Source organism: Gopherus evgoodei, chromosome 3 (assembly GCF_007399415.2).
Source record: "Gopherus evgoodei ecotype Sinaloan lineage chromosome 3, rGopEvg1_v1.p, whole genome shotgun sequence".
NCBI lineage: Eukaryota > Metazoa > Chordata > Testudines > Testudinidae > Gopherus > Gopherus evgoodei.
This window is the reverse complement of record NC_044324.1, coordinates 194119464-194147061: the sequence shown is the minus strand read 5'-3', so window position 1 is coordinate 194147061 and position 27598 is coordinate 194119464. Positions and strand designations below refer to the sequence as shown.

At 41.1% G+C, this 27598-nt stretch overlaps 1 protein-coding gene across 1 annotated transcript in view; it reads right to left on the bottom strand.

Annotated features, from left to right (window-relative positions):
- Nucleotides 1-27598, bottom strand: part of NRXN1 (neurexin 1) — a 1285455-nt gene that overhangs the window by 1224112 nt on the left and 33745 nt on the right.

Sequence of the window (27598 nt, the reverse complement as noted above, 5' to 3'; positions counted from 1 at the left end):
CAGAGGACACTACAGAGACTTGGATCAGTAGTCTGTGCTGCCCTGAATCTAAGGACAGCCCCACTGTCTCTGACCATTAGGTCATACTGCCATGGGAAGAAAGGCATAAGCTTAGACTTTGTCCCCTGAGCCTTACTGGCCTGAACTCTTGGACAATCAGATTAAGTCTGGCCATTGGGCCACCATGCCTTGAGAAGGAGTGTGGTTATTTGGACTTGGCTGCTGGGCCATTACACGCTACAGGGTGACAGGATATAATTGTCCCGCAACAGGACCATTTACACAAAAAAAGGTAGAAGCTTTGAGAGCACTCAAGATTAGCACTTGTGACTCTTATCCCTGCCCTTCCTGGATAGTGAAAGAAAGCAGGTAATATCTAGGACCAGGGATCAGCAGTCTTTGGCACGCGGCCTGCTAGAGTAAGCACTCTGATGTGACAGGACGGTTTACCTGCCGTGACCGCAGCTTCGGCCAGTCACAGCTCCCACTGCCCATGGTTCGCCGCTCCGGGCCAATGGGGGCTGCAGGAAGCAGCAGATGTGCTCGCAAGCCGTGTGCCAAAGGTTGCCGATCCCTGTTCCACACTATGCTTGGATACCCAAATAGGTGCAGAGGCAAAAAATGCTCACTGCCGTTTATAGCTGGCTGGAAGATTTTTTTCTGATCCTGTCGAATGCAGACCTGGAATCCACCCATTTATAACAATTAGGCTGTGTTGTTGCAATTCACTTAGCCTAAGCCTCACGTGCAGAGGAAGGTCCAGCGTGTTCAAAACACAGCACCCTGGCTGCTCAGCAACACAAGTCACCCTTACTGCACTGGAGCACTACTGAACAGAGGTGAGGCTAGGGCAGCTGTCCTGGCTTTCAAAGATTTGAATGGAATTGGTCCAGGTTGTCTGAGACCATCTTTGCCTCCAAGGCCATGACAGCCCCTGAACGCTGCCTCGCACTGAAACAATGAAACTTCGGACCAACACAGGAAGCTTGTAACTATGGACTAAACTTGCTTCTGGGTGACAGGGATGGAAGAGAGGAAGAGAGAGAATACTATAACTCATCAGAGGTTCTCAGTTACTATTGCAATGAGGGATATGATAGATAAATAGATTGGTTTTGCTTCTCATTTGCCTTTGAAGGTAATTCTCTTGGCCAAATTCTGCTCTCACTTACACACCAGAGAGAAACCAAGAGTAATATTGTTAACATCAAGGTAATTGCATTAACTAAACTGTGTTATGTTCATTTCTATTTGCCATTTATGCTGCTTCACTCTCAGAGCAGAAAAGGGTCTCTAGCTGCCAAAGGCTGTAAGTAGGAATGTTTGTTTACCTTAGAAATAGAGGGGAATTTTTTTAATCCTCCCATTTGTAATAAAGTGGTTCATTAGCCTTTAAATGTTGATTGAATAATTGGATGCCAGAATATCTATTAACAATTCCCTACATCTGTTCTGGCTCACTCTGTTACACTCCACTTCTCTTCCCTTTTGCTTTTGTTATTTACTTCCTCGCACCCCCCAATGTTCTCATTTTGTGTTTGGGCTTGGCAGTGCCAACATTACACCCAGCTATCCCCTGTGACAAGTTACACACAAATAAAAGTAACTATGCCTCATTGCTCACTCCAGGTGAGGGCAGTGTTCAGCCAAAGGGAGATGCCAAGAAAATTTCAGAGAAAACCTCACATCGGAACTGGCTGGGGGGAGGAGAGGAGAGTTGCAAATCAGAAAAAGAGGGCCTGCTTCTTTGTCCCCTGAGGTCCTGATCCAAAGCCAACTGAAGTCCATTGGAGTTTTTTCAGAAACTTCAATGGACTTTGGATCAGGCCATTAAAACACTTTTACTTCACTTTTATTGGTTTACAACAGTGTGAATGACTCAACCCCAAAACCTCCATCTTCTGTCTGCAGTGGTGCTGGAACTAGGGAAACTAGACATGCTGCCGCACTCCCTGGCTTGAAATAGTAATAACAAACACCAAATACATGGTTTCCATCATCAACACCCTCATTATAAAAACTGATCCTGCACTTCTGTCTATCTGTAAGAAAATGCAGTTTGCTACAGAGAAATATAGAGTCTGGCCTATATTTTTAATACTTCTTAACTGTGTCCCATACTTATAGAAAGTTACCTCATTATGTGACACAATATGGGATGGTATGTTCATGCCTATGAGAAGAACTAAAACATGAATACCAAGCATAGTTGAGTATATTGTCTACAGAGAAAAACATTCAAGATCAGAGAACAAAAGTGTCTAATAAAAGTATTCATGGTTGTACAGTAATATTTAAAATTGCACGTAAATTTCTAACACTGAACATTTGTAACATAATTTACTTGGACTAAAGATTTGTCAACATTAATTTAATCAAAATTGTTCAAATGCACAGAAAAGAGAATAAAAATGACATTGAATGAAGCAATTTCGTTGTCACAAAGTGGTTTCTTTATCACCATTATAAGACATTGTACTAAATATTCAGCTGATCATAAAAAGTATACAGTGTTGTAGTGAATTTAATACTCTGCCTTGATTAGATTATAGAAATAGGATGTTCACACTTTTATTGCCTAGCAATAATGGGTTTGTTAATTTTTCCTAAGTAAATTGAACGTAACTTTTTTGTCCAATTTTAGAGAGACTGTAATACCTATAAAGTTTTGGGATGAGTACCAGAGCCTTTTATATATATAAAAAAATCTTGTCCAACTGTCAACTTTAAAAATAAAATCCTATTGATTTGAAAGTGATGTGAAATACTCTCCATTTAGAAACTCTAGAAACATGCATTGAACAAATCTATACAACCATAAATCCCCTGTTGTATTATTGTTCATTTTTAAATACTAATTCTGTTTTATTTTTCAGTCAGAAGCATTTCAAATTTTGAAGAAATGAACAGTATTCACTGTTGGTATGGAAAGATTTCTCAGATCTCTCACTATCAGAATTGTTACAAAGAAGTTATACATTACAAGCCTGCATAAGGCATCAAAATATATTTCTGCACTCTGCTGACCTATATTTCAGAATGCTGGCCAGGAAGCGGAACAAGTTTTGGACTATTTCCAGCTCATAGGTTACTGTGAAAATCTGAGAGATGGACGAGACAGTCTCTTATCATACCTCTTTCCAACCCTTTTATCCCAAATCACTGGATTCACATTCTATATGGACCAAAATATGAAAATTAACCCTCCAATGAATTAGTCACAGAGTTATTTTTGAAATTTATGGGACATGAAACTTCCCAGCTGATAAGGCGATCTCACTGGATTATAGCAAAAATGCATAGCGATGCAGACACCATCTTTTCCCATTTCTGTGTAACAGCTTCTCACCAGTACAATTTTCTATTGAATTGCATGGCACACATGCTAAAAATAAAAAGCTTCCTTTACACTGGAGTAAAGGAGAACATTCAAAAATATATTCCTTGGCTTCTTAAAAAGCAGACAATTTGTCTGAATAAGTCATTAAAACTTCAACTAGTGCCAAAACATTGATTAAATAAGAGTATGACTGGCAGTTAATTTGTATGAATGTGATTCCTTGACAGACACTGATATGGCATCAGAAGGCAAAATCAACCACAAAAAAAGTTTTTTAAAAAAAGGCACAAAACCAAAGTTGCACATTCCCTCTGAAAGGTGGATGATTAACCAGGGATACATATACAGGAAGTCAGTCTGGTCAGTAGTTCAGTGTTCTTTTTACCCATTTTGTGTGGGAGAAAAAGCAACAGCAGCAACAAAAAAAGAGAATTTGGATACAGACAAAGAGATTTTCTGGATATTTACAGTATTTAATATTTATAGGTAGCACATATTGGTTCTAAGACCTAGCTGGATGCGAGCTGCTGAGCTCCAAGATCCTTAATAAATGTGATAGCAGAATATAAGCTAGTAAAAGCAAGAAATATACCTGCTTCTGACTAAGGATAACCAAATCAAAATACTGTTACTGGGATGTGGAAAAACCTTTTTCACATATCAAAATCTATCTGTTTTGAGAATGTTTATTACAATGAAAACTATCAGTCATTTGTTTGACAATATATGGGAAGAATAAAAATGAAAGGGTAAAACATTGCATCTTCTGTTACTGCAGAAAGAAACAAGTCCAAATTCTGATGGAAGAGTATGGATCAACCTGAAAAAAACACCTGGAGGTTTCCTAGCCCAAATTTCTGAATTTCAGCTGTTTGGTGAACAGGGTAAATATGAAATCAGCTTTAAGAGAAACCTACTTTGAATGTCAACAATTTGAGGCAGGAACAGTCTTTTACTTTGTATTAGTACAGAAACAAGCACAATTAGGTCCCAGATGAGGCTTCTAGGTTCTACTATATTATAAGTAATAATGATTATGGATCTCCTGCAGAATTCGTCCTTTTAATGAAATCTATTTTCTCTGTGAATTGAATTTAAATGTCCTACTTTCCTCAACAAAAATCGAACAGTCTGTCTGTCATTGAGCAGTCTGGTGGGGCACCCTTCTGCATCAGGCTACAACATGACAGGTACACCTGCCTCAGTTTCTCCTTTCACATGACCCAATAACTTCACTTCAGGCTTTCTTATCTCAGCACTAACCCCTCTTGGGGCTGGTTCATTACAACAACATAGCAGAAATCCCAGACATGTTGTCCATTTCTCTCCCCAGTACAAGCAGTCATTAACATTCAAGACATCTCATCCCTTAATGCCCCACATACCACATACTGGTTTCTTTAACCACACCTAGACTCTTTGTTAATCCTCTTCTGTCCCTGTGCCAAGATAGCCATCACAGCCCTTCCAACTAGGGTGGAACCCTGTTTTTCCTCTCTGCAGGGAGCATCCTTACCAGAGGAGCATCACTCACACCTCCTTGGCCCTCTGACAGTTCCTCTGAGTCCAAATCTCTGGCCCTGGTGATATCAGCAGCTAAACTCCTCTACTACTCCTCTGCCTTCAACTCTCTTCTATCCTAGGCTTCAGCTCTCTAGCTTAGAGCCAGCAGGCAACTCCCACTGCTGCTCCTTTAACCTTCAGCCCTCTGGCACTGGATCTCTGGCTTGGGGATACTAGCTAGCCAGCAAACCCCTTGTCATGGTATAATCCCCACTCTGAACCTTAGCGTCCAAAAGATGGGGTACCAGCATGAATTCCTCTAAGCTCAATTACCAGCTTAGAACCTGTAGTGCTGCCACCAACCAGGAATTCCAGTGCCTGGCACACTCTGGTCCCCCCAAAATCTTGCCCGGGGACCCCCCCAAGACCTAGACACTCTGGATCTTAACACAAGGAAAGTAAACCCTTTCCCCCACCATTGCCTCTCCCAGGCTTCCCCTCCCTGGGTTACCCTGGAAGACCACTGTGATTCAAACTCCTTGAATCTTAAAACAGAGAGGAAAATTCACCTTTCCCTCTCCTTCTCTTTCCCCCTCCCAGACTCTCCCTGAGAGAGAAAGTAATCCTAACACAGAGAGAGAAAATTAACCTTTCTCTCCCCCTTCCCTCCTTTCTCCCCACCAATTCCCTGGTGGATCCAGACCCAGTCCCCTGGGATCTCACCAGAATAAAAAAAAACAATCAGGTTCTTAAACAAGAAACTTTTAATTAAAGAAAGAAAAAAACAGTAAAAATTATCCTCGTAAATTTAAACAATGGAATAGGCACAGGGTCTTTCAGCTATAGACACTGGGAATACCCTCCCAGCCTAAGTATACAAGTACAAATTAAAATCTTTTCAGCAAAATACCAATTTGAACTCCTTTCAGCCAAATACACATCTGAACTCCTTCCAACCAAATACACATTTGCAAATAAAGAAAACAAATATAAGCCTAACTTGCTTTATCTACCTAGTACGCACTATTCTGAACTTATAAGAGCCCGTATCAGAGAGATTGGAGAGAAACCTGGTTGCACGTCTGATCCCTCTGAGCCCCCTGAGTGAACAACAACCAAACACTAACAGCACAAACCTTCAAGATTTGAAAGTATCCTGTCCCCTGATTGGTCCTCTGGTCAGGTGACAGCCTGGCTCACTGATCTTGTTAACCCTTTACAGGCAAAAGAGAGATGAAGTAGTTTTGTTCTATTAACTCGTACTTATCTGTTTATGACACCCCTCTTGCTGCTTTCCTGTCTTCAGCCTTCTCCCAGGAACCACCTTCTGCTTCCTGCCAGGACTCCTCCAATCCCCTGGTCTCCAACAGATCTCACTTGCCCTTCCTGAATAAGCCACTCTGTTTTACTCACTAGGACTCTCTTCCTCTTACCAGACCAATGTACTCACTGGGTCACTCTCTCTAGAGCCAACATGACCTGATCCATTAGAGTCCCCAAGTGCTGTCTTACCCTCTTAACTAGCCAAATGGGAGCACATGCTTTGACACAGAGGGACTTGCCCTACTTCATTTACTGGGCCCAAACACCTTGTGACAATGTTATTGCAAACTTGGAAATATCTAGTTTTATGGGTACTTAAAAAAATCAGTTCAGAACAGTGTTTCCAAATGGGTCTTTTTTATTACTTTAACTGGTATCCATACTGTTCTATGCCAAAGAAAAATGCAGAATAATCCAAATGATCTCTTGGACTCTCACCACTACACCATTTAAGCATTTTCCAAAACAATACTACATTAATATGATAGAAATATAACTCTGAGATTTCCAAAGGCATGTTCCAAAATTGGTTTTTGTTAATTCAAATAAAGTACTACTAACATATCTTTCTACTTGGATTGTTGCATGAAAATAAAATTACTTGGTTTAAGGTTCAACTAATATATAAATCTTTCCTGTGGTGCGTATTAATTACTTAGGCCAAGATTCTCTATAAGTATATAGGTACCTGGTTCCCACTGATTTCGGAATGTTGGGCTTCTCTTCAGGAAAAATTCTGCACCAAATTTCACTGTATAAATACCTGAAGATGGTGGCTCTGAAACCTGCTAACCTATTTAGCCAAAAAGACTTCACCACTTCACAGAGTTCATTCTATTCAGTTACACAGATTGGGATGCAGCAATTCACAGGAAAAATGGAGAATGTGTACCTGGGAACAAATCCTTTCTGTGGTTCTTTTTCTTTTCTTTTCTTTTTTTTTCTTTTTTCTTTTCTTTTCTTTTTATAAGGAAGGAGAGTTCAATAAGTGAGAAATTTGGTTCAGCTTAAGAAATAAATCCTGCTTTAAAAACAAAAAAATCCAAATATCAAAACAAACAAAAAAGCCAGGCTTCTTATCCTCTGGAGATGGAGGTTTCTCCATATCTAAGCATGGGCTTCATGCCAGCAGTCCATTTTATGGCATTTAAAGTTTCTACTGGCAGACTGCAAGAACGAAGGCAGGGAGAACTGCAGTGAGAGCAATGTATTGCCAACAGTGTTTTCCATTTGTGCTTAGAAGAAAAAATTCTCACAATGGAAAATATATTCTTTTTGAATGGATAAAAGTAATCATTGCCAGCAGCGGGCATACAGGAATCCTTTAAGCACTTACCATTCATACACGTATGTGTATATTTATATAAAAAATACATATTTTGCATACACACTTATTTAATAGCTACCTGTTTTCATTCATTTATAACTTTTTCTGGTAATTGTCCTTTTGGGCTGAAAATTTCTGTATATGTCCTCAGACACAAGATGAATCTGGACTTGCTCTTTCTTCCCTTTAAGGCAAGAGACGTTTACCATTAGCTTCAAGACAACGGCCGGGCCATTGTTTGTAACATTTGAGCTCAGTCTGTTTGACTGGTTTTGAGTTACATGAGTGGATAAACGATATTTTTCAGTTAATAAAAAAGTACAATGTGGGGGGGAGGGGAAACCCCATCTGGACTTAATGAGGAATAGGCTCTAATGGCCTGATCTTCAGCTTGTGTAAATCAGGATCAATAGAATAATACTAATTTTGATCTGGCCTGATTTTAATTTACAAAGTTATATGCAACTACAAATTGGTTTTGTACCTGGGCAGTAGAACCTGTTATATTTTAGACTGTGTAACTGCTTGTGGTACCACAGAATTGTGCATAAACTGGGCAAATGTTTAAGCGCTTTAGCTAGTTGTGTGTGTGTGTGTGTTTATGTACAGTGTTTGAGATTAAACCTTATGAAACTGCACAAAACAGAGTACACGAGTAAATGAGAGAGTACTGAGTGTCTTCAAAATGTTACAATAAAGTATGTATTCACATTGTTTATTTTTATTATTTGACTTTTGTTATTTTTATTTTAATGTAACTGACTATATCTCCTTTGCCTTATCATTGCCTATCCAAATCATGACTACAACTACAATTTCCTAGTTTTTCTTTTTTTTCTCTCCCTTTTATTAAACACACGTACACACTGTTCTAATACTAACATAGCTGCAAAATATGTCTCACAGATCAAATATGCAGTTGTAAAACAATAATATATTTGAAAAGAAACTTTGCAAGAAGGAAATATTAGAGTGTCTGATTTTGTTCAGCAGAGCTCTCTAGCAGCATAAGCAGATGGGTGCTGGTGTGGGTGTAACTAGACAGGGATAGGCACACTTTTAATGACGATAGGGAGAGAATTAGAACAGCTGGACTGCCATTTGGTGATCCACAGAAATGTATGAAAAATGCTGCTGAAACTCAGTTAAAGCTCTGCATATGCTGAACCATCCAAGTTTATGGAGCTTCTCCAGCTTCCAACTCAGGCAGCCTAATTTTTGCTAATACTGCCCTTAGCTCTTATAATTCCATAATGTTTTTCATGGGCCTGACCCAAAGCCCATTGGAGTCAATAAGAATATTTCCATCAATTTCAAAAGAGGTTGGATCATGTCCATTTTGAAGATCAAAGTTGAGCATTTTTCTACCCTAAAGTAATTTAGATCTATTTACAGAAAGAAATAACTAAGGCACCAGACTGTAACAGTATAATGTTTATTTTATTTGGTATGGAACAGCAGCACATAAGAGCAAACCCTATTTATTAATCTAACAAAGCAAAATGATATAATTTGATGTATTTGACAAATCCATCACTGCATGATAGTAATTAAGCAGAAACATACATATTTTCTGGATACAACATAGGAAGCTTTTTTAAGTTAATTCAAAAAATACAGGCAAAAGTTTCCTCTCAGACCCCAAAAGCAATTCCTGCCTTTTATATTCTATTCTCTCTACAGATATATTTTATTGTGTAATATTTATGTTACAACAGTACCTAGGAGATCCAACCAAGTGAAGGGCTCCAATGTGCAAGGCTTACAAGTGAAATAGACAATACATGAAGACAAAGGGGGTGGGAGGGGAAACAGAGGTACAGAGAGGGGAAGTGACTTCCCCAAGGTCACACAGCAGGTCAGCGCTGAAGCTGAGAATAAAACCTGTTTCCTGACTCCTAGTCCAATGTACTAGCCACTAGACCACATTATTAATTTCTTACTGATATCTATGGATCTCCTATGTGTATGTACAGTTGTATATATCCAGCTTATAATACATACAACTATGGTCACTCATAGAATGAAATATGGATTATTAAATAAATTAGAACTAGGGGAAGCTGAATATTGAAGTGGCATAAAGCAGGTGGGGGTGTTTGTCTTATTTTAAACATTAGGGATCAAATTGTTCACTGACTGAAGTCAGTAAGGTAGCACCACTGTGAGAGAAGATTGACCAAGCTGACCTCAGTATTTTGCAAAAGGGCTGTTTTGCTGCCAAGTTCCATGTTACTTGAATAAATCTGTATTTCCCATCCTTTGTTTTACTTGAATAGAATCTGTGTACAGTGCAGCTCAAATGTTCAAGAAAATGACTGTGTGTGTGCACATTTTTATTTTAGGTCATATGCCACATGTTTAGATGGAAGAGGTTGCTAATTAAGCAGTAATGATTACGGCACACGTCATTTTCTTGGAGATTAATGATCAGCTAGCAGGAGTTGTGCCAAAGGGCCATTAACCCCAACCCGTCACTCACTGCAGCTGGGGTGGACTGTGGAAGCATTTTGTGAGGAATGTCTGCACTCCAAAGTAACAAACCAGACGTGATTCCCTCCCCTCCACCCATCCCTCACATATATGTAAGGTGCATTGAGCCCATGTCCACACTACAGCTTAAAATCGATGTTATTAAAATCGATTTTATAATACAGGATTTATAAAATCGATTTACGCGTCCACACTAGGGCACCTTACGTCGGTGGTGTGCGTCCATGTTCCCTGGCATCCATCGATTTCAGGAGTGTTGCACTCTGGGTACCTATCCCACAATTCCTGCAGTGTTCCCTGACCCTTGGAATTATGGGTTACTACCCCAGTGCCTGATGGGGCAAAAATCACTGTCGTGGGTGGTTCTGGGTACAGCCTCACCCCCTCCCTTCCTGAAAGCAGCAGACAGTCATTTCGCGCATTTTTTACTGGTTGAAGTGAGCAAACGCCATTTTGCAGCAAGCATGGATCCTGGTCAGATCTTTACCTTGATCGCGGATGTTGTAAACAGTTGACACATTCTCCTGCTGTCTATGCTGAACCATGAGCCAGAAATGCAGGAGAGCATGCTGCTGCGCGGCGAAGAGAGTGATGAGGACTTGGAGAACGAGTTCTCCGAAACCGCGGGCCTCCGCGCTTTGGAGCTCCTGATGGTAATGGGGGAGGTTCTACCCGTTCCTCGCCAATTTTGGGCCCGGGAAACAAGCACAGACTGGTGGGACCGCATAGTCTTGCAGGTGTGGGACGATTCGCAGTGGCTGCGGAACTTTCGCATGCGTAAGAGCACTTTCTTCGAACTTTGTGACTTGCTTTCCCCTGTCCTGAAACGCCATAATACCAGGATGAGAGCAGCCCTCACAGTGGAGAAGCGAGTGGCAATAGCCCTCTGGAAGCTTGCAACGCCAGACAGCTACCGGTCAGTCGGGAATCAATTTGGAGTGGGCAAATCTACTGTGGGGGCTGTTGTGCTGGAAGTAGCCAAAGCAATCATTAAGCTGCTGCTACGAAAGGTTGTGACTCTGGGAAACGTGCAGGTCATAGTGGATGGCTTTGCTGCAATGGGATTTCCTAACTGTGGGGGGGGCCATAGATGGAACCCATATCCCTATCTTGGCACCGGAGCACCAGGGCGCCCAGTACATAAACCGCAAGGGGTACTTTTCAATGGTGCTGCAAGCACTGGTGGATCACAAGGGACGTTTCACTAACATCCACGTGGGATGGCCAGGAAGGGTTCATGACGCTCGTGTCTTCAGAAGCACTACTCTGTTTAAACGGCTGCAGCAAGGGACTTACTTCCCAGACCAGAGAATTACAGTTGGAGATGTTGAAATGCCTATAGTTATCCTGGGGGACCCAGCCTACCCCTTGATGCCTTGGCTAATGAAGCCATACAGAGGGAGCCTGGATAGTGGTCAGGAGTTGTTTAACTACAGGCTGAGCAAGTGCAGAATGGTGGTAGAATGTGCATTTGGCCGTTTGAAAGGGCGCTGGAGAACCTTACTTACTCGCTCAGACCTCAGCCAAACCAATGTCCCCTATGTTATTGCTGCTTGCTGTGTGCTCCACAATCTCTGTGAGAGTAAGGGGGAGACCTTTATAGCGGGGTGGGAGGCTGAGGCAAATCACCTGGCCGCTGATTATGCGCAGCCAGACACCAGGGCAATTAGAAGATCACACCAGGAAGCAGTACGCATCAGAGAAGCCCTGAAAATGAGTTTCATCATGGGCCAGGGTACAGTGTGACTGCTGTGTTTCTTTCCCCTTAATTAACCCCCCCCATGTATTGACTCCTGCTGCTACAAGGTAGCTTCACTGCACCCTTCCAGAACTGCTTGCTTATGGAAAATAAAGTTACTATCTGTAGAAAACATTGTATTCTTTATTAAAAGTCAGTCCCTGTAAGCAACCCACCCTCCCTCCTGCTTTTACAAGCCTGTGATTAAAAATACATAAGTAGGGGTTTTTGGGGGAGGATAGTAGAGGGAGGGAGCGAGGGATTAAGGGAAGACAAAGGCAATTAAGGAAGCCCTGAAAACGAGTTTCATCATGGGCCAGGGTATGGTGTGACTGATGTGTTTCTTTCCCCTTGATTAACCCCCCCCCATGTATTGACTCCTGCTGCTGCAAGCAAGCTTCCCTCCACCCTTCCAGAACATCTTGCTTACTATCATTACCAACCCACCCTCCCACTGCCTTTGAATAGCATGTCCTAAGATTAAAAGAAATGAAAAGGTACCCCGGGAGTGGTTTGGGAGGAGTATAGGAGGGAAGAAAAATGCCATTAAGGGCACTTCAATGTAATGACAGCCTTTTGGTTGGACTGTCCACAGGGTGGAGTGGGCAGGTGCAGAAAGCCTTCCCCCACGCATTCTTACACGCCTGGGTGTGGAAGGTATGGGACATGGTGAGTACTGAGGGAGGTTAAACATGGGCTGGAGTGGCACTCTGTGACCTCGCAGCTTTTCCAGCAGACTTCGGAGGAGGTCAGTCTGATCGCGAAGAAGCTCCAGCGTTGCTGCCCGCCACCGCTGATCTTCCTGCCGCCACATGTCATTTTTAGCGTCCCTCCTGTCCTCATGTTCACTGGCAGCGTCCCTGTACTTTGCGACCACGTGTTTCCACTCCCCCAGATGAGCTCTTTCACTGCGGGTTACTGCCATTATTTCTGTGAACATCTCCTCCCGTGTCCTCTTCTTCCTCAGCCTCCTTATCTGACATATCCTTTGGACAGGAGAAGGGAGGCTGGAGAAATGTGCAGCTGCGTGTGGGGGGGGAAAGAGTGATAGAAGCATCATAAGAGACACATTTCACAGAACAATGCTTACACTCTTTCACAGTGAACTAGACTATTCACCGTACGTAGCACATGTAACTTCACTACAAGGTCGCCTTAGGATTATTTTAGTATTTAGTGCTTGCGGCCGTGGAGTCAGAGATCAACACAACAAACGCAGGTCAGGGGAGTACAAAAAACCTTGCTGGAGGACATGGGAAGTCAAATGGCAGTGAACCTTGCTACCTCTTTTATTACCCTGTACTCCCGGCTATCAACAGGTAGCATTCACGCTTGGCAGCCAAACTGCTAGAAAGCAAAACTCTGGCTTCTTTTACTATGCCATCAGAAAGGTTCAGCACTAGAGGAAAATTGTGAATGGCTACCCCCTCCCCCCAATCTGCATCTCTGCTGTACTGGCAGGTCAATTGACCGCCTCCCCCCTCCACCCTCTGCATTGGCAATCAGCAGCGACAATTCCTGCTGCCCAAATACTGAAAAGCTCAGAGCCATTAGAGACACCTCCCCGTAGGAATTTGCAGATTTTTACCATCCCCCACATGGCTGACTGCTAGGAAAGGTTTTTTATTAAAGGAGCAAGAAAGCAGAAACGTTGGAATGGCCATTTCTGTCCCCTTAATAAAGTACATTAATTTTTAACAGGTGACCATGAACGATATTACTCTCCTGAGGATAACGGAAAGAGAAAAAGAAATTATGCTTCTTGAATGCCAGCAATCCCCGTGGCCATTCGCAGCTAGGCTTTGTCATGCAATGATACCCGATTACGTGCTCCAGGCATGGTGTGGTAAAGTTTCGTACCATGGTGGACGGAATAACGCTGCCCTGCCCAGAAGCCTTCTGCAAAGGCTATTGGGGTACCTCCAGGAGTGCTTCATAGAGATGTCCATGGAGGATTTCCGCTCAATCCCCAGACATGTTAACAGACTTTTCCAGTAACTTTAATGCCAGCTACTGCATGCAAGCCTTCATGGCAAATCAATCATTAAAAAACGGTTGCTTTTAAGCAATGGTTTTCATTTAAAAAAGTACACTCACCAGAGGACGCTTCCACAGCTTCATTGTCTGTGCTACTGGCTTGAGAGGGCTGGGAGGGTACTTCTGTCAGGGTGAGGAAAAGATCCTGGCTGTTGGGGGGAATGGAGTGCTGTGTGGTCTCTGCCATCTCGTCCTCCTCCGGGTCCTCCTCCACATATTCACCGTCCGCAGAATCATCAGCAGTGGCTGAGATAACTACCCCCACCTCTGAATCCACAGACAAGGGGGCGCTTGTCGTGGAGCAGTTACCTAAAATTGCGTTAAGCTCCGCGTAGAAACGGCATGTTTTTGGGACAGATCCGGATCTGCCCTTTGCGGCTTTGGTCTTCTGGTACGCTTGTCTGAGCTCCTTCACTTTAACTCTGCACTGCACCGAGTCTCTGCTATGTCCTCTCTGCCTCATGGCATTAGAAATCTTTTCAAAAGTTTTCTCATTTCGTCTACTGGAACGCAGTTCTGATAGCAGACTCTTCTCCCCATAAAGCTATCAGATCCAATAACTCCTGTGTGTTCCACGCTGGAGCTCTTTTCCTATTCTCGGGAGACTGCATTGTTACCTGTGCTGCTGAGAGCTCCACGCTGGCCAAACAGGAAATGAAATTTAAAAGTTCCCGGGGCTTTTCCTGTGTACTTGGCCAGCAGTAGAGTTCCTTTAGCTGTGCAGAGCGGCCACTGGTGCACTGTGGGATACCTCCCGGAGGCCATTAACTTCGATTTCCGTTCACACTAGCTTAAAATCAATTTTGTAAAATCGAGTTTAGGGTTACTCCTTTCGTTTAGCTGGAGTACAGAAATCGATTTTAAGACCCCTTAAAATCGATTTTAAGTGACTTGTAGTGTGGACGGTTAAAGCGTTAAATTGATTTAACGCTGTTTAAATCGATTTAACGCTCTAGTGTGGACCTGGCCTAAGTAATACTCAAGTAGTAAGTTACAGGTCTAGCTTGGGCTGCTAGGTAACAAATGGAAAGGGAAAAAACAACAGGAAAAGAAATAATTTATCAGAGAGTGGCATCAAGATGTTACAATAAAGTATATATTCAGTTTGGTTATTTTGTTATTTGACTTCCTATTTCATATTTTCAGTGTAACTGACTATATTTCCTTTGCTTTATCATTACCTTTGATAACTTTTCAGCACTGTACATATTATATAGAAACACAAACAAAAATTCCAACCTAATTCCAAAAATCTCTCCAATTCATTCAAAGGGAGTTTTCCTAGTTCAACTCACTCAACATTCATTATTTCTAAATTTACTTCTCATCAAAAAAAATATTATTTGGCATGGGAAAAAATGTCAAAATCTAAAAAAAATTTCACAGGACAGGAAAAGCATTTCCTACCCAACTCTAGCATAATGGGGCCCTGATCACAACTGAGGCTTTCAGATGCTATTGCCATATAAATAATAATAGAATATAGAGACAGGTGTGACCTGGTCCTCTTGATGTCATCTAACAGAGAGAACAGGGGTACATTAGGATGTATAATTCATCTGGATTCACCAAAAGAATGTCATGAAAGGTTCTAATGAAAGCCTGTATCACACAGGTCATCATAATTATTGTGAGATGTATGTATGGAAAATATGTATATACACTAATAATTATGCTTTCTATGTCTGTGAGATAAGACAAGTCATCAAAGAGTAATCCACGTATTCCTAACAGGCAGGAGGAAAGAGATGATTTTCACAGTTTGGCTGATCATATGCAAATTGAGTATTTTATGCATCACAATGGACATCCATACAATCTGAGCAAAATGCTAATCAATAGATTACAGGGGCTGGAGGAAAACAAAAACAAAACCAGCAGAAGTTATCCTGTGGAGGGGTAAAACAGCTAACTTTTGAAACTATATCTGGGGTACAGATGAACCCCTAACCCTTTAATTTGTGAGAACAAGCTGTCAGCAGGCTTGACCTTATGAGAAGGGCTCTCAACCAAACTGTTGAAAATGCTGGGGAAAGAACTTGGAGTGAGCTATCTTGTAGGATATAGAGGAATGCCTGGTTAGTTAAATTTATTCTCTAAAAAGCATGTTATAATTTTGTTTTATATGTAACTATTTGTTTCCAGTATTCTGACTCACTATCACCGGAATGTGTTCTTAGACAATAAACTTGTTCTTGTTTTCACTATATATAATGCACTGTGTTGAACAAAGTGGTGATCTTGAGTTGAATTTTATAAGATGTCATGTACTATCCCTTTGGGATTACCAGATTTAAGAGTTCTATTAGTGTTCAGTGGAACAGGCCTGAGCATCCCAGAGGAAGTCTGGAGGACTTCGGGATTGGAAATCACAGCCTGGAAGGCAGAGCTTGTGTTGCCAGAGTCTGGTGGTTACAGGGAGTTGATCCACAGCAGGCATAGTAGATAAGGCTCATTCAAGCTAAGTAAAGGTGGTGGTGAGGTGCCTCACAAACTCGTGTGCCCCTGGGAAGTGCTACAGTCGGATCCCTGTAATGATTTCTCAGATTGATTTTGTCCTATCATCGTCTTGGAAAAATTGTTGACAAGCAAAACAGACACAATAGTCAGCACATCAGGCACCAAATATATAATAATAATATAGCGACAAAGAGTCCTGTGGCACCTTATAGACTAACAGACATATCGGAGCATAAGCTTTTGTGGGTGAATACCCACTTCGTCACACGCATGTATTCACCCATAAAAGCTTATGCTCCGATACGTCTGTTAGTCTATAAGGTGCCACAGGACTCTGTCGCTTTTTACAGATCCAGACTAACACGGCTACCCCTCTGATAATAATAATATACTAATACTTTTAGGGGAAAATGAGAGAATTTACCTTGAGTGAGACTGAAATGGAAAAGAAAAACATTCACAGATTTGCCCTGAGATTTTCCTATGTCCACCCCCCATCCCCCAAATGAGGGAGAGCCATTGAGGAAGGAATGTTTAGCTTACATAAAGGGGTTCCAGTCACAGCCCCAGCACTCTAGGAAGCACACAGACTACTCTCAAGTTAATTCATCCAAGACTCCAAGTATCTCACCCGAAAACATGTGAGAAAGAACATGGGGCTGGCAGAGTCAGAGCTCCACTATACTTTCTCCTCTCTGGCCAGCAGAGCTGACCTGTCACCCAGGCCACGTCTACACTACAGCATAAAATCGAAATTATTAAAACCGGTTTTATAAAATCGATTTTACGCGTCCACACTAGGGCACATTAATTCGGTGGTGTGCTTCCATGGTCCTAGGCTACCATCGATCTCCGAAGCGGTGCACTCTGGGTAGCTCAGTAAAAGAATGAGACCAAACACTTCGATTTCCGTCCACACTAACCCTAAATCGATATAGTAATATCGATTTTAGGGTTACTCCTCTCGTTGGGGAGGAGTACAGAAATCGATTTTAAGAGCCCTTAAAATCGATTTAAAGTGCCTTGCAGTGTGGACGGGTACAGCGTTAAATCAATTTAACGCTGTTTAAATCAATTTAACGCTGTAGTGTGGACCAGGCCCCAGGGACAATGCACTTCACCCTTTAAAAGTGTATCATCAGGAGCAACCTGGAAGCCCCAGGAAACTGGCAAAGTGCCTGGTGGTGTTCTCCTTAAGTGAAGCTCTACACACTTCTGACCATGAGCTGTGAATAACAAGTGACATTTGACCCTAAATAATTAACACTCAGGGGGACTACACTAAAGTCACCATGGTGGCAAACATACAGGCAAACAGATTCAAGGAGAGTAGACTTGGCAAAATTAGAACAATGGAGGCTGCTGTCAAGGAGGGGCGACAGTACTAAAATCCTACCTGGAGAGAGAGGAAATTAACAGCATAGAGATAAGATAGGAGGAGGTCTTGCTATTACTATTTTATATAGCTAAACACACTGTTTGCCACAGAGAAGGGAGGGATCAAAGCCAAGCTGGGTCCACTTTAGAATATGAAAGGGGAAATTCACTAAAACTTTCCTACAAGAAAAGTAAGCTTTGAGGATTCAGCATTTTCTAATGAAAAAAATACTTGTTGAAAAATTCCTGTTCAGTGCTACATATGTGAAGATCTCACCATGATGACTAACAAACTGAAGGAAAGTTTGATATTATTAAAAAGAGGGAAATAAAAGGATTTCTGTTGAGTTACAGAAAGCCACAACAAAAAGGCTGGAACTAAAGGGCAAAGAACTGGGGACTCAAAGGCAGAATAAGTAAGCGTGAGACAAGAAAGGGTCCTGATGCTTCTGATTGGAGGTTTGACTAACCAAAAAAATAAAATTTACTCAAAAATGTACAAGTTCTTGGTTTGAGACTGGGAGAAAAAAATTTCTGACCTTTCTTGACCTTTTTATGGAGAAAGGTATAGCCTCTATTCTTGGCATAAACATTTATGAAAATCCATAGACTGAGAAGGCATATAGAATCCCCCACATGATATGTCAGTTGAGTAAAAGCAGAGGAACAATTTTGCTTTCCCTTGCTGAGTCATCTGATTGCTTAAAGCTTAGACAGAGATGCATGCTGGGAGAAGTTATTTAAAAAAATCCCTCCCTGCCTTTATAGCCCTGTACATAGGCCAAAAGGATGGAATTCAATGAACTAATAAAAGAATCTACTGAGCAGAGGTGTTAATTTCATATTCATCACAACACAGAATTATACACAGTGGGAAAGCAGCAAGGCCTTATTCTCCTCTTGCTTACCCCAGTGTAAGTCAGGAGCAACCACACTGATTCGCAGCTGCCTGCAGTGCCTGCACTCTGGTAGTTATTTCCACTTGTATCAGAGTGACAATAACGAGACCCAATGGATTTCTTGCTGTGTATAATTTTGTGTGTTCGTTACTTTCATTGATTTGGTGTTCAGTTTGTGGGCTTGATCTGTCAGCTTTCTGACTGCTTTTCACCTCCAGAGCTAGGGCCAGGATCTGACACAGTAACTGAATACTAAAGCTGGTTGAAATTTTTTTCACAGCACAGTTTTCTGTTGGAAATTGTAGTTTCACAGGAACATGCTGATTTTGACTAAATTTTAGACAAAAAGCACAGCATCATTTTGACTTTCTCATTTTGTTCCACTCGTGTTGAAAAGTTTCTTTAGATAGTATCATAAGGTTTCATTTCAATAAACGTAAAAAACATTAACTTTGACTTTGTGTTAATTTCATTTAGACATTGTCATTATTATAGTCATTTTTATATATTATATTTATGGATTATGTATCATTTGATATTTTACATTATCTTTCAACAATTATCAAAGCCACATTTCATTGGTTCTGAATTGAACTTTTTCAGAATTTGTGTTCCATGAAAAATGTCAAAATTTTGACTTTTTGTTTAGGGTCAGAGAAAAAAATCAGAATGTCCAAATTTCCCACAGGACAGAAAACCTGTTTTGAATAAGCTATACGGAACACCAAATCAGTGAAAGGAACATTAATTTGCCACTCACATCATAATCAACTTTCACCACTTCTTAAGTCACTGTTGCATTTGGCCCATAGATTTTAATGGGAGTTGCACTCCTTTTTTCCAGGCTGCATTTGGCTTACTGTTTAGAATAGCAGTGAAATGAAGACATCTGTTCTTCTCTTATATTTTGAATCAGAATATCAGGGTTGGAAGGGACCTCAGAAAGTCATCTAGTCCAACCCCCCTGCTCAAAGCAAGACCAATTCCCCAGACACATTTCTGCCCCAGATCCCTAAATGGCCCCCTCAAGTATTGAGCTCACAAGGATGGGTTTACCAGGCCAATGCTCAATCTACTGAGCTATCCCTACCCCTTAGTCCCTTTAGAACGTCCACTGTATTGACAGGCAATGGTTGGATGAAAGTTTAGAATTCATGATAGTTAATGAATTCTATAGAACTGTTAAGGACTTGTAGCTTCTTAAATATTAAACTTTAGAGACCAAATTATTCACTCCGATAATTGAAATCAGTGTGGTAGCACCACTGAGAGGTGAAGATATTGGTCTTATGAATTTAATAATATAGATTTTAATATTTTGTAAAAGGGTATTTTGCTGCCATATCCCATGTTATTTGAACAGATCCATATTTCCTGTCTCTTGTTCCACTTGAACAGAATCTGTGTACAGAGCCGCTCAAAAGCTCAGAGAAAATGACCGTGGCTGGATGCTTGCAGATGCTTCAGAATGCACCTATTTCCCTACAAGTGAACCCCTTGTACATTGTTATTTCAAGTCATATGCAGCTTGTTAGATGGAAGACGTTACTAAAATTAAGCAATAATGATTAAGGAATGGAGAAGTGAGTGGAGACTAAGGACAGACTAGGAGGAGTTGTTCCGAGGGCCATTAACCCCAGCCAGTCAGTCACTACATTCCTGGGAATTGGGTCCCATCATTTGAAGAATGGTATTTCAGTGAGACACATGAGGCTGTACCTACTGTGATTTTTTCCTGAAGTATGCTCAAAAGCAGTCACCTAATTAATCCTAGGTGTAGACTGGGCCACTAGGTAACCAAGGAAAAGGAAATAAGGGAGAACAATAGTGAAGAAAACAAATTTGAATGACAAAATGTTTCAACAATAGGTACATACTATTTGATTATTTGACCCTCTATGTTCCCATTATAGGGAGAGTCAGATCCTCAGTTGGTGTAAATCAATGTAGCTGAAGTTGAACATAGTAATAGTTGAAGTCAATGGAGCTGCACCTATTTTCACCAGCTGATGATCTGGACCGTTATTTTTAATTTAAATTACTCGTTCTTCCTTTATGTTTCCCTTGCTTTTCCTTTAATTTTCACTTCCTTCATTCCTCTTTTTCCCCCTCCTGCTGCATACCTGTGCATATCTTTTCTTTCATCATTTTCAGATCCCACTTTCACGCTTTCACTCTCCATTCATATGGTTCCCTTCCTGTATCCTTCCCTGTATTGTATTTTTCCTCCTTCTCTCATGTTATTTAATTCACTTTCTCCTTCTTGCTCTCTTTTTGTCCTCAGCTGCATCTTCATCTTTCTTCCTTTCCTTTCTATGAAATATGCAGCTATATCTAAAGAAGATAAACATATATAGATGCACATGAAGAGGGAGAGGGAATTTGTATACCTATAGTGCAGTTCTTCTCTCTCTCTTTCTGGATACTATAAACCATCCTTGACAAGGTTAATTTTCATAAAGAACATTTCTCTTTCCTTCTTTTTTGCTTGCAGATGCTTCATATTGCACCTATTTCCCTGTAAGTGAACCTCTTTTATAAAGTTCTAGCCCCTAATCTCCCACCATTGTATATTATTCATTATTTTGATGGATGCTGGAAAGCTATTATCCAAGTTGGATGCTCTGGTAATGTTGGGGTGGGATGTAGCTGCCGCTGTTGCTTCAGATATAATAGTTTCTGTCATGTTCCTACACCAGATGTGCACTGGCTACAGAGCTTCATTCATAGCATGGTACACACCAGCTATGTTCATCATAAGATCTTTTAATGCTCTACCAGGTGTGGCTGAGGTTAATTTACATAAGGTATTTTACACAACGTACCAACTAGAGGCTGAACAGTATAATGCAGTTTAGCATTCCATTACATCTTCCCCTTTAAATACTATATTCCTATTATCTTTGAAGTTCAGTACGCATAAGTCTATTAATTGTTTTTGAATGGAAACAATCCATCTGTAGAGTTTGCTCTGATGATTGTTTTCTGAGGCATAAACTGTAGATGTCAACGGTTTCTGTTGAACATTCCTATGTCAATCTTATTCACATATGATCTGGCTGCTGAATTATTTTTCTTTACAACAGCTGGAGTTGTCCATGGTTTTTCTCCATCCAGTTTGACACAAACATCATCACCAGATTCTAGACCTGGTAGCTATCTAACTGAATGACATCTACTGTAAAAGTTCATAAGCACTTTTAGCTTTTTTCTCTGATTTGTTTACTCTTTTCATGTCTGGCTACATTGGAGACAGGTTCTTTTCCAAAGTTGGAACAGTAGTTCTGAGTTGTCTTCCCATTAGGAGTTTCACTGGATTATATCCAGTAGTCATGACTGATGTTGATTTGTAGCTCAAGGTACAAGAGCTTGGAATGGATCGTCCTGCTGTAGGATTTTTTGGCTGTCTGTACAGCTCTCTCAGTCTCTCCATTTGCATGTGGGTAAAATGGGCTGCTAATAATATGATCAAAACCATATTTCATTCAGAATGACTTAAATTCTGTTGCAGTGAATTGTGATCAATTCTCCATAATTATTAGTTGTGGAATATGCTGCAACATATGTCTTTCAGGTACACTGTTTCTGTATATCTGGAAAAATAGCCCACAGTGACCAGGTAATGATGTCCTCTGAATTAGCATACATGTTTAGCTAATCTCTTCCAAGGTCTGTCTGGTACAAGTATTGTTATTACAGGTTATCTGTGTTGTGTTGGCCTTGTTGTGGTGTGTTGTGCAGATACTTTATTCTTTATGTCTTTGCGAATGCCTGATCATCACACTGACCAGTTGGCCCATTTAGTTAATTTCTGAGGTCCTTCATGCATGAGGTTTAAGATTTCTCTGGTGAAACGATGCTCTTTCATAAATCACATTTCTCTGAGGTATAAAATATGCATCAAACATAGCCAAACCCCTTTCATACTTATATTTGTGATTGTCTTCAGTAAAGTCAAAGAATTTAAACATACATTCTGCCTGTTTCCCCATAGCATACATTAAAGAAGAGACTTGTATATCTCTAGTTTCCTCGTGAAGCTTGTTTGCAGTGTGAAAACTTGCAAAGTACTGTTTCCAGTCTGTCCACTGTGAAGATCTGTCAAAGATGAAATTCCCTGTGGGACTTAATGTTGATGAGATTATTCAACCTTTGTTGCTGTTCCTTCTGTTTATAAACTTTAATGCTTTGTTCTTTCTGTTTCTGTTCTCCTGTGGGACTACTTTACTTCTCACACTGTGTCATGTTTTGAGCCCTCCCCCCCCACTACAGAAGGGATGTGGACAAGTTGGAGAGAGTCCAGTGAGGGCAATGAAAATGATTAAGGGGCTGGAGCACGTGACTTATGAGGAGAGGCTGAGGGAACTGGGATTGTTTAGTCTGCAGAAGACTGAAGGGGATTTGATAGCAGCTTTCAACTACTTGAAAGGGGATTCTAAAGAGGATGGAGCTTGGCTGTTCTCAGTGGTGGCAGATGACAGAACAAGGAGTAATGGTCTCAATTGCAGTGGGGGGTGAAAAATTCCTCTTTCACTAGGAAGGTGGTGAAGCACTGGAATGGGTTACCTAGGGAGGTGGTGGAATCTCCATCTTTATAGGTTTTTAAAGTCAGACTTGACAAAGCCCTGGCTGGGATGATTTAGTTGGGGTTGGTCCTGCTTTGAGTAGGGGGTTGGACTAGATGACCTCCTGAGGTCTCTTCCAACCTTAATCTATTATTCTATGATTCTATGTTCCTGTACCAGATATGGACTGGCTACAAAGCTTCCTTCTTAGCGAGGTACACAGAAGATATGTTCCTCATAAGATCTTTTAATGCTCCGCCAGGTATGGCTGCAGTTAACCTAAGAAAGGATTTTTACAAACATTGCTACCTAGTGGCTGAAAACTATAATACAGTTTAGCATTCCATTATAGTTGCTCCTTCTGAGCAAGTTCTCTCTAATCCTCATAGTAGCAAAATTACTTATTGATAGCTTTACCCCAAATTTTTCAAAATACTAATATTATGTCCCTCAGTTTTTGGATGCCCAATTTGAGCAACATAGGGATGGATTTTCAGAAGTGCTAATTTAAATCAATGGGGTGTGGCTAGAAGTTCCTTTGAAAATCAGAGACAAGATGCCTCAAATTGGGCACCCAAAAATGCAGGCACTCAGAATTAATATCCACTTTTAAAATGGGCTATTATGGCTTCCTCAACACTTGGTCAGACATTGCAACTACCTGCTCCTTCTCTTCCAACCCCTGTGGTACAGGAGGGCCAGGGAGCAGTGGGAGAGTGGTAGAGGAGAGATACAGCCCTAGGCTTATTAAGGTGTGGTTCCCTGTAGACTAGGGAGCACCTGTAGTCAATTAAGGCCCTGTCAGGAACCTAATAAACCCCCTTGCTTCAGGCAGTTAGGGTGTGTGAGGAAGGAGAGAGGACTGGCATTTGGAGGTGTGTTGCTGAGACTTGAAAGATCATAGAACTGAAGGAAGGGAGATCTGCCCCAGCAGGGCAGGGAGACTCCCTCCCCCAGCGTCAAGGACCGAGGGTAACCCTGCCCAAGTGGAAAGAGGTTAGAAACCTGCAGGGGTTCAGAGGGACCAGGGCTCAGAGTGAGGAGCAAACCCAGACCCTCCTCTGCTTCCCTCCTCTACCAGCTTCCTGGGCCACTAGCGGGGCCCTCAGCACCCCAATAGCAAGGGAAAGGGGTGGTCTTAACTCCCTGCCAAGAAAAGCGTGGGACCCACCATACCAACATTGGCCATTTTGTCACAGGCTCCACTGGTTTCAGAGTAATAATTTACTCTGATATGTAAAATCATACAGCTATGCATGTTTTTTCTTTATGGGTTATGGATTTTCTGCCAACACTGAGAGAATTAATGTCTTGCACATTAGTGAATCAGACTGCTTGAATCATCTCTCATCATTCCATTTAGAAGTCTTGAACACATCTATACAGGGAGACAAAGCTAACCATAGTCTTTACACTGCACAGATTCCATATGATGATTATAGTCTAAAGGAACAATTTGTTTACTCCTTTTGATCAATCAATATAATTAAAAATAAAATCTGAGCAGAAAGAGCACTCTGAGAAAGTCCCAGGACAGTTACGTTACAAAATGCCATCTTTGTTACAGACATACTGGTGCTGGTGACACTGATTAATGTCTCAGTGGAACCATAATAACAGCATGAAATCACAATTGGTCCTTTAATATTACTCTGGCACTCATTTCAGCAAGTCATCTAAATAAGGTTTAGATCACTAAATGTTCTACTGTGACAGAAGCCATTTTGAGTTAATTTCAGAGAGATGCAGGATTATGTGTGCATTATATCCTTTTGAGGGTATCTGTTAGTAAGCCTGTCATTTAGAAAATTATATGAAAGATGGTTTGTCAGCATTTGGGAATCTTGCAATGGAAAAATAATTATGAAAAAGTTGACATAAGTATGTCAATTGTCTTGTGACACAAAAAGTTGGCAACCTTTCCCAACATATGTTGAATACACCAGTAGCTGACCCATTCAGTTATTGCAAATATCTCCATTTTCTTTATAAGTATATATCAAAATCTTTGAAGAGAAGGCCTGCCTTACATTTCAGATGTACAGTCAAAAAGGCTTTTAAAAGAAGGAAATACATTTGATTTTTTAATTTTTTTCTGAAGCTGAGAAAACAACTCCAACAAATGGTCACGTTTGACACAAAATAGACACTATAGTGATTTATATAGTTTCACACACAATGGCATATAGTCACCTTTGTTTGTGTGTGAACGAGTTGATGGTTTTTTATGTGTAACAAAGAAATCAAAGATCTCACATCTATGCCTTCTTGTATGGGTAGCGCATGTTCATGATGAAACCATTGCATTTTTACCTGAAGATTCAGAACCATTAATATATCTCACTACAAGCTGACTTGGCCACCACATGGAAACAGTGGTTTACAGTAATATGAGACAATGCAAAACCTACTTGATAAATTTCCTGAGACACAGAGTGGCACACAGACATAGATTTTTTAAATAATAATAATACTAATTAATAATTAAATGTTCAATTGTCTTACTTACATAAGTCAGACAATGTTTTGCACAAATGTCCAGTTATGGTCATCTACATTTTTGATTGCTGATTTGCAGGTGCAGCTATGATGACCATATTTGAAAATGTGACATGCGATTGTGCACTTAATATTGGCCATTCATACAAATCGCCATTGCCAACCACGTACATAGGACACCAGTAAAAAGTAAACAGTTCCAACAGTTACTCCTCAGGGAGTTTTGCCATCAACATCAATGACAGCACGAGTGGCCCCCCCGTTGAATTCTAATGACACAGCACACAGCTCATATTAACATATATTGGTATTCTGTAAGCCTAAACCACATCTAAAAACGTTTCTTGTAATAGTTATAACCCAAACAATATGTCATTTTTTTGATATTTTTCTTTCTTATTTTATGACCATAGGGAAATGGGGAACAATTTCATTAATGTGAGGAATGCCAGGCATTGTACAGGTATGTAACTAGGGATTTGAAACTAGCACAGCACAGGCCTATCTGTTGCTCCCTGCTTGCTGCAAACTCAGACTCTCTAAGAGAGACATGTCATTACACACAATATTACTAACACAGAAATTGTAGCTCAATAGACAGATCTGCTGTATCAAGATAAATATTACAATGAAAAAAAAAACCTGAAAATTGCCATGAGATGTGTATCATTGGAAATATTCCTTGAGATCTGAGATGTTTAAACTGCTAGTTTTTAAAGAGCTCTTTCCTCCCAAGCATTCTTGTTCAATGTAAATTTTAATTCTCATTGTTTTAGAATGTAGGAATATTTTTAAATAAGTTATTATGCTTTACAATGAAGGAAAATATAATTCCCCCAAATATAATGAACTTTCCAAGTGAATTGCTTTAAATTTCATGAATCTTGGGTTTTATAGATAGATGGCTGTGTGTGGCATATTCATATTACTTCTGTACAAGCAGAAGGTGGGTGTTATGGCTAAGGCAATGTACTGGAATATCTGGGCTTTAATGCCGGGTTTGTTATAGACTTGTACAAGTCACATGCAGACAATTTTCAGAAGTGTTCATTATTTCTGTGTTCCTTAGTTTTTGGGTGGCCAAATGTACACACCTTCTTCCTGCCTTTCAGAAGTGCTGAAGGCCCAAAACTCACTGAAATTTTGTTCTGAATCTCTCTGTTTTCCATTTTTCCATGGGTGACTAGGAATAATAAAACTTGTCTGTGTCATAGAGGTGTTGTGATGATAACCTATTAATGTTTGTGAGTCAAACTGTACAAATTATATATATACATACATACAAACATACACCAGAGAAAAGCCTACAGAGAAAACAAAACTCATACATTTAATTGTACTTTCAGTGCCGTACATCCCAAAATAATGGAGGGGGGGGCAGACTTTACTGTTAGTTGGCTTTTAATGTAGTGTACCTGCCACCCTGCCTGCAGCCCGCCCCACACTCTCTGCCTCCAGGCAGCCCCACACCCCATCTCCAGCCAGCCCGCTGCACCCCCCTGCCCTGCCTGCAGCCAGCCCCACACCCCGTCTCCAGCCAGCCTCTGCTGCACCCCATGCCCTGCCCCCAGCCAGCCCCACACCCCCTGCCCTGCCTCCAGTGAGTCCCACACCCCCTATCTCCAGCCAATCCCTGCCGCACCCCCATCCCCTGCCTGCAGCCAGCCCCACACCCCTTGTCTCCAGCCAACCCCACACTCCCTGCCCTGCCTCACGCCAGCCCTGCATCCCCTTGTCTCCAGCCAACCCCTGCTGCACCCCACTGCCCAAAGCCAGCCAGTCCCACAACCTGTCAGGCTATTCATTTATTTTCATTAAATATGTAGACTAAATAATGAAATTAATAAATTTTCAAGCCGAAGATGTATTAATTCTAATGAACAATGCCATACTATGCAGTATTCATTTTTGAAAGTTTATAATCAATGCTCTGGGGGGAGGGGTGGGGGTGGCAGATGCAAGGTGGAAGTTTTGCCTAAGGCGCAAAGTATCCTTGCACCGGCCCTGTTTATAAGAGGTAGATGCCAAGTCCGTTAC